This window comes from Bidens hawaiensis, unplaced genomic scaffold (assembly GCF_021521415.1).
Source record: "Bidens hawaiensis isolate Kalapana, Puna unplaced genomic scaffold, B.hawaiensis_p1.1 tig00008950_1, whole genome shotgun sequence".
NCBI lineage: Eukaryota > Viridiplantae > Streptophyta > Magnoliopsida > Asterales > Asteraceae > Bidens > Bidens hawaiensis.
Window position 1 is genome coordinate 709,694 of NW_027491652.1, and position 11,306 is coordinate 720,999.

At 33.1% G+C, this 11,306-nt stretch overlaps 1 long non-coding RNA gene across 1 annotated transcript; it reads left to right on the forward strand.

The window, feature by feature from the left end:
• The first annotated feature begins 277 nt into the window (after positions 1–277).
• LOC143530555 (uncharacterized) lies at positions 278–1,366 on the forward strand. Its single transcript, XR_013134872.1, has 4 exons — positions 278–295; positions 905–958; positions 1,096–1,167; positions 1,252–1,366. It is a non-coding gene; the product is annotated as an uncharacterized LOC143530555 (long non-coding RNA).
• The last annotated feature ends 9,940 nt before the right edge of the window (positions 1,367–11,306 follow it).

Consider the following 11,306-nt stretch of genomic DNA (forward strand, 5'->3'; position numbering starts at 1 on the left):
CATCACATGGCCACCAACACAGAAGAAGATTTAGATTTAGTAAGCAATCTTACTCCTCTGTTTTTTAGGGTGCTAATTAATTAATTAATTAATAATCTTCATCTTTTGCTTTTGCTGCAGAAGAAGAAAGAGAACGTCACTCCGATGATTAATTCCAAGATCGCGGCACGCTCTCGACTGACTCCACTCTAATATTAGTTAATTAATTACTTGTGTTTTGAAGAAGATTAATAAAACCCCAAACCCTAATTTTGAATATCGCTTTTATATTATCATTGTTAAGAGCTACCGTGATGTAAGTCTTTCTTATTTATTATCTGTCTACTTTTATTACTTGTTGAATATCGCTTTTATATTATCATTGTTGCATACTTTTTAAATGATTCACTTCAAAATACCAAAAACAACTAACAAAATCTTAAAAACTGACAACCAACCGAGTTTTGGCAGTGCTTGGCTTGTTTTCAGCTCTATGTCTAAACCGAGTTGGGATGAGAACGACACACAGTTTTGGCAGTGCCTGATTGATGTTAAATTTGTTTATAACTGATTGTTCTTGTGGTGATACAAACATAATAAGTCATACTAAATTGTAAAACTGTGTTTTTTTTTTTTCAATTTACTTGAAGTTAGGCAAGTAAAAGAAGCTGTTGATTCGCATGAAATGGAGAATTGCCATGATGTGGTTTATTATGAGAACTTCTGTTAGTATAATAAATCATTCTAAGCTGTAAAACTTAGTGTTTTTACAAAAAAGCCTTTTTTCAAAATTACTTGGAAGTTTTGATTAGTAAAGGAAGCTGCTGAATCACAGGAGTATGCTAATATAAAATGACTTTAAAAATATGATTGATTATTATTAAGCACATGATGCTTTAATTAAGACTTGTTATTGTGTCTGCAGGAGCTTTCTGACCTCAAGAAAACTCTCAATGTGGAAGTAGATCAGCTTCGATCTGTAAGAACTTTTGAACTACTCTTTAGTTAATTGATATGACCTGTTTGAGATTAACCACAATCCAAATTGACCCACTCATAAGTAAATGGGTTGAAACTATTGTTTATATTAATTTATATTGCGTGAATGAAAAATAGGAATTTCAAGAACTAAGAACCACTTTACAGCAGCAACAAGAAGATGTGACCGTCAGTTTAAAGAACTTGGGAGTAAGACTATGACTTGCTTGTTCTTATTATTGCTGGTCAAAAAGTCAGTGATCTGAAATTGTTTGTGGTTTAATTTGTGTACAGCTGCAGGATGTCTCGGATGATGTTAAAGATATCGAAGGAGAGAAGGTGTAAAAGAAACTAAGAATCGAGATTGTATCATGTGAGGCAGAGGCATATCCTTTAGTATATGGTATTATTATCATATCAGTGTTATGATGTCCATGCCTTTGATGATTTTGAACATGTTCCAGTTGTATTCCATTTGAACTAAGTGTATTCATTGTGTTTTAATGGCTATATTTCTCACTTTCTATCATTTTTATTATTACAACTTTAATGGCATAGCTATAATAAAAGCTAGGTGTGTTTGGATATGCTTTATTACTACTGAAAACCTACATGTATTTGGGATTTTGGGTAAACAAAGTTTGCTTATGATTTAATTTGGATATGCTACAATTAAACAAATGAATTATTATAAAAGTTGATAATTTAAAGCAGATCTAATTACTGCCACCAATTTGTGTTACGCATTGCTGCCTACTTCTTGTCGGTGTAATTGTCTCCATCATGTGAAACCAATTTGGTGGTCTCAATTTGTTTTTTACATTAACTTACTTTTTAAAACATGTTTTGACTGGAAACTGTTTCGTCTGATAGTCAACAACCAACAGATATGTCAAATTATAAAATTTAAACAACGTTGGATACTCCAATCACTACACAAAATTGGTCGGCTTATTATTATTATTATTAAAGTACCCTCCGATCCTTCTCTAGTCCTATTTATGCAATTATGCCTCACAATGTGCTTTCTAGCAGTGGTGCCCTGTATATGTGGATCAAGGGTCGAGACAGATGCGATCCTACACTCTGACACAAACATGAATCTGAAAATTGTGTCAAAGTAACACGAACCCGAACATTACATTAGCTTTTTCCAAACAGACACATACAATTTATTTATCTATTTTGCGTATTAGTTCGTAAAATTTAAATTTTTACCAAAAAAAATCATATTCCATTAAAACCCGATGTTAACTGTTTTTTTTTTCAAAAGTTGCTGTAAAATACTAATAAAACATCTTTTTAAATTACAAAAATAAACGGATAGATAGGTTAATTCACAAGCTCATCAGGTTGACACAAACACTACATGTCTATTTGCTAGTTCCTAATCGTCTCTATTTTGTGTACCAAACTCCCTTTACTTTTTAACATTCGCAGCGTTCCCCGAACAACCTCCGACCACCATGCAACAGATACCGTTAACCATTTAGTTCATAACAAAATAGGTCATGGGTAGATAAATGAATCTTATGATTGACCCTCATTGAATTGAATGTTTGAAACTTTTAACCCCATCAAATACAATCATGTTTTCTTTAAAACTAAATTTACATGCATGTTTCTTCATATACATTTATGATTATTGCTTCTTGATTTCTTCATATACATTTATGATTATTGCTTCTTGATGCATCTTCATACTACATACTTCATGTTTGTGTTTGTAAACACTATATTTAACATTATATTTATCATGCTTGCAATAGAACTTCTTGTCTTGTGATAACAGTACAAGTTGTAACAACTATCACATGCTTGCGAGATTATGTTGTGAGATATTGTTCATATGCATAATTGTTACACAGATGGCATGATATTGTTCATCCGTGACATTCAGATTGTAACATCTTCAAATGTGTTCCAATTGTACATGACCATTAATACAAAAAAAGACGTATGGACCGATTCTAAAACATATGCTACCAATTGATGGTTAACAAATATATCTCATGGAAATGGAATGCATATAAAGTGCTGCTGACAAATAGAGTTTTAGATGGTAAACCTGCTGTGTGGGAAGAGTGCGTAGTCTGTAATTCTCTATCTCGTGAGCCTTGACGTCTTGCCTATACGTAGTCTGTAATTCTCTATCGGTGTGTTTATGGTTAGACTGTGGTGTCTGAAACCCAGGTTTGACTCTCGGATAGGATAACTTGTTTCTTTTTTTTTTTTTTTGGTTTTGGTTTATGTACTTGCTCTGTTATTTTATTTACATTTGATACTTTCTTTTTGAACGCCTCTTTTATGATTTGGTGCCGACAACGTCCATACCGGTCGAATTCACGACAATTATACGTGTGCTTTTTGTTTTGTTTATTTTTAAATTGTCGATTTTCGTAACGTATTTTGTTTGTATGTTGTCTTCAGTTTAAATATGTTAATTTGTTTGGGTGTTGGCGAGTTTTACTTCTGATACCGTAACGAACGTAATCGCCGCTGTTTGACTTGCAACGACTCGCCGTTGCAACGTCCGGGTTTTACCAAACCGTATAAACGTCATTTTAAATATGTTAGTTGTAATATAAACCATAAGACTTTTCTGAGTGTTTACAGATTTTATTTTATTTTTGGTTTAGTGACAATACCATAATAAATTGAACTGACGCACCGTGCGGTTTTTGTTTTGTTTTGTTTATTTTAATTGTCGATTTTGTTGTCTTTTTGTTTGTTTTTTTCATATTAAATATGTTAATTTGTTTAGGCGTTGGCGAATTTTCTTTCTGGTATCGTAATGAACGTAACCGGTACCGTTTGAATCGCAACGACTCGTCGCCGCAACGTTCGGGTTTTACCGACCAGATAAATGTCATTTTAGATATGTGTTGTAATATAAACTATACGACTTTTCTGAATGTTTATTATTATTTTTTGTGTATAGTCCCAATACCATAACAAATTCAACTGATGTCAATCCAGTTTGTCTCGCTTTGATCATAAGTTGTATGTATATCAATGTTATTTTGGACGTTTACAGATTTATTTTTTTTATTCATTGTCGTTTCCATGTCAAAGTCAATGTGACCGAACGAATTCACAAAGGGTTTTGGGGTTGGATAATCTATCAAATATTGATTTAAGTGTGGAGGAGAATCAGAATATAGGTTGACCGAATTGGCACCGTTGCGTCGGCGTCGCAACGCGACGGGCTTACATCTAGTTAAACATTATTAAACACCAATATTTTACTCGGGTTCATCAGACCAGGGTGTTTATGGTAATCGGTTGCCTTTTACAGCCGCGTTTTTCCCTATCTTTCGGTTTTCAAACGGCTTATACAAAAAACCGACCGTATAAAACCTGACCGGACCATAAGATTTAATGCGATATACACACACACACACACACATTTAGGGGTGCGAACGAGTCGAGCTACTCAAGATCAGTTTGTGAAAAAGTTCGATCGAGCCAAGTCTTGACGAGTCCGAGCTCGAGCCAACTCACGAGCCTATCATTTTTATAATTTTTATCTCATACACACACACACTGAAATCACCAACGTCTTTTAGGCTTAATGCTAGTGGACGTAAGAAGAGCTCCACAGTTAAGCGTGCTCAGGTGTGAGTAGTATCATGTTAAGTGCCCTTATGGGAAGTCTTCATCTTTACAACCAATAACAAATCCGTGAGCTTTTCGTACGAAAAAACAAACAATGTTGATGGTACAAGAAGCAGATGTTACAATTTATAATACTACAATTTCGTTTTAAGTTGTGGATTACTATTTTGTACACTATGCATTTAAGTTTGTACTTTGTTTTACATCCATATCTTTGTCCTAAGAGCATCCACAACAACAAACATCTATAAACCGCTACATCATCGCCACTTACATCTACAATTAATTTAATAAAATTACTTTTAGAACAAATTTATTTCTTTTTATATTTTCTATATTAGCGTAAGAGCCCGCGCTTCGCGGCGGTGGCACAAGAGGATTCTGTTGGTAGGGGTTGGTTCGTTAAGATACCGACATTTTGCATAGTCAAGTTTATAGTCGATGGAGTTTAGGATACAGTATATAAGAAATTTATAGGGTTATCATACAAACTAAGTGAAACAAAATTACATATTTAATTTTTCTTTTTCAAGTTAACTCACGTTGGTTTGTTACAGTACTATCATTCACGATGACACGATGTCGACTATTTGCAACACAATAATCGTTTCTGATAGTTTATCATTCGTGATACAATGTATAATTACATTAAAAAGAGATCACATATTGTCATAAAATGAAATAACTATTTATAGTTTTGGAAACATTCTCAAGTCTGAATATGCACAAAAAGTAATAATGACATTCAAATTCAATAGTAAGTGCAAACTAATGCGTTGCAAAGTGCAAACCAAAATAAATAAATAAAAACATTCAAATTACAGTGTGAGAATCATTCGCAAGTCGTACAAAGAATACGAAGATTACTATTTAGTAGAGGTGGCAAATGGGTTGGGTTTGGTCGAACGAGTCATGGGTTGAAATGAGTCATGGGTCAAAACGAGTATGAGTCAAAATTAGTTTGGGTCAAAACGAGTCAATTAAAAAAAGAATTGTTTTGGTTTGGGTCAAAATAGGTTAAGGTCAAACCGTTTTGGTTTTGTGCATATTCTCGTTTTGGTTTTGTGAACGAGAATAACGGCGGAAACATTTTAGTTTTTTTAGAATTTTCGTTTTTTACTTATATTTTAAGTTATGATTTTTTTAATTATTTTTTTTGGATTTTTTTGAGAGGTTTTCTATTAAGATCAAAAACCCTCAAAAACATATTCAATAATAATAATAAAAAAATTATAACTCAAAATATAAATCATAAAAATAAAAAGTAAAAGCACTAAAATGTTTCATACGTTGTCCTCGTTCCATAAAAAAAAGAAAAAAAAAACATCTAGAATCTATCCGAAACCGAAAGAATCGACGAAAATGAAACAAAGAAACAAAAAGCCAAAACCGGACCACATCAATCGAAATCGAAAAAATCAATCAAAACGAAACTAAAATCATTCAAACCGAACAAAAACAAAACTGAAAAAACGAACAAAAACGACCAGAAAGAAACCAAACCCAACACGTCACGGGTGAAAACTCGTGTTGACTTGAAACCTGAACCGAACCCGTTCCGATCTGAAACCCGTTTCGTGCCGAAACCTGTCTTGTACGAAAACCCGTTCCGATCCGAAATCTGTCACATTTCCTTAGGACACTAACCCACATCGACCCATTTCTTTGAACTTGTCGACCCATTTTGACCCAAATATAAAAGGATGGAATTTCAAATGACTCATTTTGACCTACTTATTTAAAATCTTTTACCCAAACCAACTCATTTAACTTTTAAAACAACTCAAATTGACTCATTTGAAAGGGTTTGGGTCAAGATTGCCACCCCTACTATTTAGATTCATTCCCATTACCTGAAATAAAAAAATTAAAAGAAAATGTATAATCATTGTCTTGAAAGATGCATAGACTATACCCGAAATTAGCTTGACACACGATTTTAATGCACTACAGGTTGCATTAGAAAATGTATAATCAACCGTTGCATGACGCAACTACAAACAATCCATTTAATTGTTTTGAATGGTTCCACATTTTTATAATCATGCAATTGGATATGCAATATCTTTCACGGGTCTATAACGCATGACCCCATTACATGAAAGAAGGGCCAACTTTCGTGGGCTAGCTTGTTATCAACATTCGGTTTGTACCCATCGTAGTAGAACCCATTGCAAGTGTCTATCTACATTCCTAATTAAACAAAAGTATGCGCTTAATTTTTTTTTTTAGTTTTAACAAACCAATTTTATATATAATTTACTATAAAACGATTACAATAGAGTGGCAGGCAAACGGACAACAAGCTGCGCCGCAACTCCCTTTTGAATAGCAAAGCCAACCCCCTTAAAAGTTATAATTTAGCTTGTGGTTATTTTATATACCTTCCTAAAACAGAAACATTCCAAAGAGCTTCTCTAGCCACCATTAAAAAGTTACTAGAAAAAATGTTTTCTCATGAAATACAATTTAATTAATGAATATTAACTGGCTTACTGTCACTATCTAAATACTGGCTATACCAAATTTGAACAGTTAATTGTAAACTTTGGATACAAAATGATTTGGGTCAACTGAAACTACACCATTTTGACCCAAGCATGTTACCCAACCCGTCCACCTACAGAATACCATTGCATTAAGCTCTAGCATGTTATGCAAGAATACCATTGAATTAAGCTCTAGCATGTTATGCAAATAAAATGTGAACGCAAGTCCACTACCAAATCCACGACCCGCACCATTGTTTCCTAACTCTTTCTCCCATACCTCAGATAAATTTTGTTTTGCTTCTTGGAAGGAACATTTTTATAAAATATCGGCTAGATGCAACTCACCTTTACCTCAGCCAACAAACGTCTAGGTTGACGAACTTGACTTGGGGCTCCATCAACTGCTACAGGTTCCGCTACAAGAATAGGTGCAACACCAGGTCTCACATACTACAATTTTTTATCAACAAAATTAAAATACATCAAGAGGCTAAGCACCTCAGCACACAACATATTACAATAATAGTTCGGTAGATAAAAAGATAAAACTTTATCTTAGTATTGTATGCACACCATATAGGAATTGCCATGGGAACTATAAAAGATCAAAATTTAAGCGGAAACTATGGAAAAAAAGGGTTTAATAATACCGTATATTTGAAGATGGCTGCACTTCGTAACTCACTGCTCCGTATCAAAACTGAGCATGAAATGAACAAAACCCCAACCTGAACCATAACTAATGTCTCTTGTAATCAACAAACCAAGCCGCTCAAGAGCTACTCGTGAAACGAACCTAACAATCCGACAACCGATAGGCCATTTTGCAGTCCAGTTTTAGACCTGAAAGCACACGGGTCAGCAGCTAATTCAAATCGAAAACAAATTGAAGCCGCATCCATAACAAAATCACCTCAAATACTCGTTAACGTGCCCTGATTTTTGTAAAAGTATGAATTTAAATAATGGTTAACATCTGTAACAGAGACATATGGTGTACATGATCGAATGAATCGTATATCTAAAATCTCAAAATGTCTTTCATTTTCTTTATTTTAACAAATCAGCTCTTAACATGAATATCACTCTTAACACTTGCCTAAAATCTCTTGCTTTTCGAGGATCATACGCATTTTTAAAAGGATCAGTTTGGTGTGCCTGTAACACAAGCATATTGGTGGGCATCAATTTCAACCTGTTAACTAACTGTCCATCATATATGCTTACCATTCATATCCTCTTTCTAATAAATTATACATAACACAAAGAGTGGATTGCATCATTTTGGATAGTCCTTAAAAAGATAATATTAATTTGCAGCGATTAGATTTCTCATGTTCATCATCATTCATGAAAAACAAATTGAAATAGAATTTAAAAAACAAACTGAATCTAGCCAGAAATGTAGTAAGAATATGAACTGATAATAGAAAGTAGAAGTTAACCCCTAACCCGTAACTGTAGAACACTTTTAGCTCAATTTTCAAAATATAATGTTGTATTAATTAATTCAAAAGGACCCATATACACAATCACATCATTAAGACCAGAATTTCATAGTAACTTACATTAAAAAAGTGAGAATCCTAAGGCCTAACAATAGAGTGCAAACAATGGCATTATTAACTAAAGGCCAAAACATATGATATGAACTAATTCAATTAGGGGTTTCAAAACAGTGATATTTTTAGTTACAAACAAGAAAACCGAGTGCAACAACAACAAACGAAACTGAAAACAGCAACAACAAGATCAGCCAAAGATGTTAAAAATGAAATGAAACTATGAGAAAATGGAATAAAGTTCGCACCTGCAGAACCATCGTTTCAGTGATTAAGAAATAGTCAATGATCTATTTACAATTACAATTAATAACATAAAGGTTCTATTGATTTCACAATTGAGGGAATTGAAGAAGGAGACCTACCTTATGAATCAACTCTTGAATAGCACAGGGTTTGAAACTAAAAAGGTGCCGAAGTAGAATTAGGGTTTGGGAAAAACATAAGGTAGCAATAAACATCGTTGATTGAATAACGTACAGAAGAATTGAATAACCGGTTGATGAAAGCAACGTATGGCGGTTAACATTTTTGGCCGGTGATAATTAATATAATGGCGTCTCCCGCCGGTTAACATTTCTGGCCAGTGAAAATTAATATAATGGCGTCTCCCGCCGCCGATTACCTAACATGCTTTATACGTAAACAAAACATATATAGAGATATATATATATATATAATTAAATATTTTTCAAAATATATATCTTTTATTGAATCTATAATTAGAGAAAAAAAAAAAAAAAACTACATGGACCAAACTTATGGCATCAAATAGACAAATAGTGGGCTATCTAAAACTCCAGCCCAAAACTCAAAATTTTTAATTGTCTTTTAAAACCTTAGAACCCTCCTGCATCTATCGTTCCTGATATTAGACACAAGTCAAAGAAACGGTTGGCACAAGACAATTTGCAAAAAGGAATTTAGACGTTGATCATCTCGCATCTAACGTTCCTGATATTATAGTTGCCAAATCAAACCTGAAACTGAACAAGAAAATAACATTGAGAATCAGGTCTCCAAGATAGAAAATAAAGTTGAAAATAATAGGCACTTCAAGTCAAGAAAATAAAGAATTATCTGAGTCTAATAAAATTTTGGATCAGTTGTATTCTAAAACACCTTTAGAATTCGAGATGGCCGAAAAGGAAGATATTTAAAGGTCAAATATTGTTTCTGGGAAAGAACATAAAAGAATCAACTAAACATGAAGACATGCCAAAAACTACAGAGTTCAAAGACTGTAAATCAGACACAACAACTCGTGCAGCTGTGAAAAAAGCAATGAAGTGGAATTTCGTATCTTCAAGAAGTTTGAGTTGATTCAGTGTAACAAAGAGGATCTTATGAAATCGTATCATAATCCACCGCCCCTTTCCAAGAGTTATTCTCTATCAAGCTTCTAAGGAACCGTCTTAGCCTTTACTGACCACATTACTCATACTTTCAAAAATCATGAGTTCATTGTAGACAATCCGTTTAGACAATCGGAACAAGATAACTGTTTCACTTAACTACGCAAAGAAGAATCGAATAATTTGCTAGTAGTGACACATACATAAGCCTAGAGGAATATTGTATAAGTTTGGCGGTCTACATTGTTTACTTTTGTCAAAAATATGGTGACAAGGCATGCCAATCCTGAGTTTCGACCTTTTAAGTATTAACCCAACTCTAATATAACCAGTCAGATTAACCCTAGAATATGAGTTTTAAAAACCATAAAAGAAACTCAAACAAAGCCGGAAAAAAACACACATCACATATAGAATCAATCATCTAACGATTGATTGGTTAATTGTAACGATATTTTTTTTCCTGATATGTATTTGTAGAGTAGAATGGTTATCCGTTATCATTGGACGATTTTCAATCAATGAAGGTTTTTGTGGTCAAGAAACAGCACTTGATTCAAACGAATTATTTGAGCATCTCCACCTACAACTTTTTTTAAAAATATAATATATTTAAAAAGGATACAATTATCCAAAACTAAATTATGTTAAAAATAGGAAAAAAATAGCTTTTATCAATACTACCCATTACATTTTTTTTCCTGATAATATCGCCACACTTACACTTTGGCCAATAAATTTTTTTTTGTTATAAAAAGTAATTCTGATAGTATAATCATAATAGATTTATACTTGTGTTCATTTGATTTCTCGCACAATAATGATTATAAATGAAATAGAGAAACCTACTAGCGAAATAGATCGGGTATAAACCAAGTATAAACTGAGTGTAAAATTTATGGTGATTATGCTACCGGGATTGCTTTTGAAAAATAAGTAAAAGATACAATTATCATTGGTCAAAGTGTAAGTATGAGTAATTGTCCAATAAATAATATTTTGGATTATTAAGATGTAATTTTTCTTTAAAATAAATATATATGATATTTAAAGTGTGGTTTGGATATATGACATTATGATATTTAGAAGGTTTTAGAGATCGATCGACGAATAGCCTATTTTATTAAAGTTTGAATTCGAGCTCTCCTAAATAATACTAAACGAGTCAAACTCAAGTTTAAGTTTTAACAGGCACCGTCCTCCATTTGTTTGATAAACTACCTTTTGGAAACTTAATCACCGATTTACTAAAGTTTAGTTAACGACTCAATATTCTAGTTAAGAACAAACTTATGGGTGTTGCTAAACGTACCCACCACTCA